Here is a 2,500-nt window from a genome sequence, read left to right as displayed (position 1 = left end):
GGACGGTGCTGCCTCTCGCTTCGCTCGCTGTTCGCCGCTCACCGCTCGCTCGCTCAGCCAAAAATGGCCAGTTTTGGCCCGTTTTTGGGCTGTTTTGGCCTGTTTTTGGTCCGTTCTTGCATGGCGCGGTGACCGTCGTGAGCGGAGCAAAACGTCAGCCATCTCAGCACCCTGGAACCCCCCGGGTGGCACAGGGCTGGATGGGGCTTTCGTATAGCAGGGACGGTGCTGCCTCACGCTTCGCTCGCTGTTCGCCGCTCGCCGCTCGCTCGCGCAGCCAAAAATGACCAGTTTTGGCCCGTTTTTGGGCTGTTTTGGCCTGTTTATGGTCCGTTCTTGCGTGGTGCGGTGACCGTCGTGAGCGGAGCAAAACGTCAGCCATCTCAGCACCCTGGAACCCCCCGGGTGGCACAGGGCTGGATGGGGCTTTCGTATATAGCAGGGACGGTGCTGCCTCTCGCTTCGCTCGCTGTCCGCCGCTCGCCGCTCGCTCGCGCAGCCAAAAATGGCCAGTTTTGGCCCGTTTTTGGGCCGTTTTGGCCAGTTTTTGGCCTGTTCTTGCATTGCGCGGTGACCGTCGAGAGCGGAGCAAAACGTCAGCCATCTCAGCACCCTGGAACCCCCCGGGTGGCACAGGGCTGGATGGGGCTTTCGTATAGCAGGGACGGTGCTGCCTCTCGCTTCGCTCGCTGTCCGCCGCTCGCCGCTCGCTCGTGCAGCCAAAAATGGCCAGTTTTGGCCCGTTTTTGGGCCGTTTTGGCCAGTTTTTGGCCTGTTCTTGCATTGCGCGGTGACCGTCGAGAGCGGAGCAAAACGTCAGCCATCTCAGCACCCTGGAACCCCCCGGGTGGCACAGGGCTGGATGGGGCTTTCGTATAGCAGGGACGGTGCTGCCTCTCGCTTCGCTCGCTGTCCGCCGCTCGCCGCTCGCTCGTGCAGCCAAAAATGGCCAGTTTTGGCCCGTTTTTGGGCCGTTTTGGCCAGTTTTTGGCCTGTTCTTGCATTGCGCGGTGACCGTCGAGAGCGGAGCAAAACGTCAGCCATCTCAGCACCCTGGAACCCCCCGGGTGGCACAGGGCTGGATGGGGCTTTCGTATAGCAGGGACGGTGCTGCCTCTCGCTTCGCTCGCTGTCCGCCGCTCGCCGCTCGCTCGTGCAGCCAAAAATGGCCAGTTTTGGCCCGTTTTTGGGCCGTTTTGGCCAGTTTTTGGCCTGTTCTTGCATTGCGCGGTGACCGTCGAGAGCGGAGCAAAACGTCAGCCATCTCAGCACCCTGGAACCCCCCGGGTGGCACAGGGCTGGATGGGGCTTTCGTATAGCAGGGACGGTGCTGCCTCTCGCTTCGCTCGCTGTCCGCCGCTCGCCGCTCGCTCGTGCAGCCAAAAATGGCCAGTTTTGGCCCGTTTTTGGGCCGTTTTGGCCAGTTTTTGGCCTGTTCTTGCATTGCGCGGTGACCGTCGAGAGCGGAGCAAAACGTCAGCCATCTCAGCACCCTGGAACCCCCCGGGTGGCACAGGGCTGGATGGGGCTTTCGTATAGCAGGGACGGTGCTGCCTCTCGCTTCGCTCGCTGTCCGCCGCTCGCCGCTCGCTCGCGCAGCCAAAAATGGCCAGTTTTGGCCCGTTTTTGGGCCGTTTTGGCCAGTTTTTGGCCTGTTCTTGCATTGCGCGGTGACCGTCGAGAGCGGAGCAAAACGTCAGCCATCTCAGCACCCTGGAACCCCCCGGGTGGCACAGGGCTGGATGGGGCTTTCGTATAGCAGGGACGGTGCTGCCTCTCGCTTCGCTCGCTGTCCGCCGCTCGCCGCTCGCGCAGCCAAAAATGGCCAGTTTTGGCCCGTTTTTGGGCCGTTTTGGCCAGTTTTTGGCCTGTTCTTGCATTGCGCGGTGACCGTCGAGAGCGGAGCAAAACGTCAGCCATCTCAGCACCCTGGAACCCCCCGGGTGGCACAGGGCTGGATGGGGCTTTCGTATAGCAGGGACGGTGCTGCCTCTCGCTTCGCTCGCTGTTCGCCGCTCGCCGCTCGCTCGCGCAGCCAAAAATGGCCAGTTTTGGCCCGTTTTTGGGCTGTTTTGGCCAGTTTTTGGCCTGTTCTTGCGTGGTGCGGTGACCGTCGTGAGCGGAGCAAAACGTCAGCCATCTCAGCACCCTGGAACCCCCCGGGTGGCACAGGGCTGGATGGGGCTTTCGTATAGCAGGGACGGTGCTGCCTCTCGCTTCGCTCGCTGTTCGCCGCTCGCCGCTCGCTCGCGCAGCCAAAAATGGCCAGTTTTGGCCCGTTTTTGGGCTGTTTTGGCCTGTTTTTGGGCTGTTCTTGTGTGGCGCGGTGACCGTCGTGAGCGGAGCAAAATGTCAGCCATCTCAGCACCCTGGAACCCCCCGGGTGGCACAGGGCTGGATGGGGCTTTCGTATAGCAGGGACGGTGCTGCCTCGCGCTTCGCTCGCTGTTCGCCGCTCTCCGCTCGCTCGCGCAGCAAAAAATGGCCAGTTTTGGCCCGT

The sequence above is a fragment of the Musa acuminata genome, unplaced genomic scaffold (assembly GCF_036884655.1).
Source record: "Musa acuminata AAA Group cultivar baxijiao unplaced genomic scaffold, Cavendish_Baxijiao_AAA HiC_scaffold_1018, whole genome shotgun sequence".
NCBI lineage: Eukaryota > Viridiplantae > Streptophyta > Magnoliopsida > Zingiberales > Musaceae > Musa > Musa acuminata.
The sequence above is the reverse complement of the archived record's forward strand: the minus strand, read 5'-3'. Positions refer to the sequence as shown.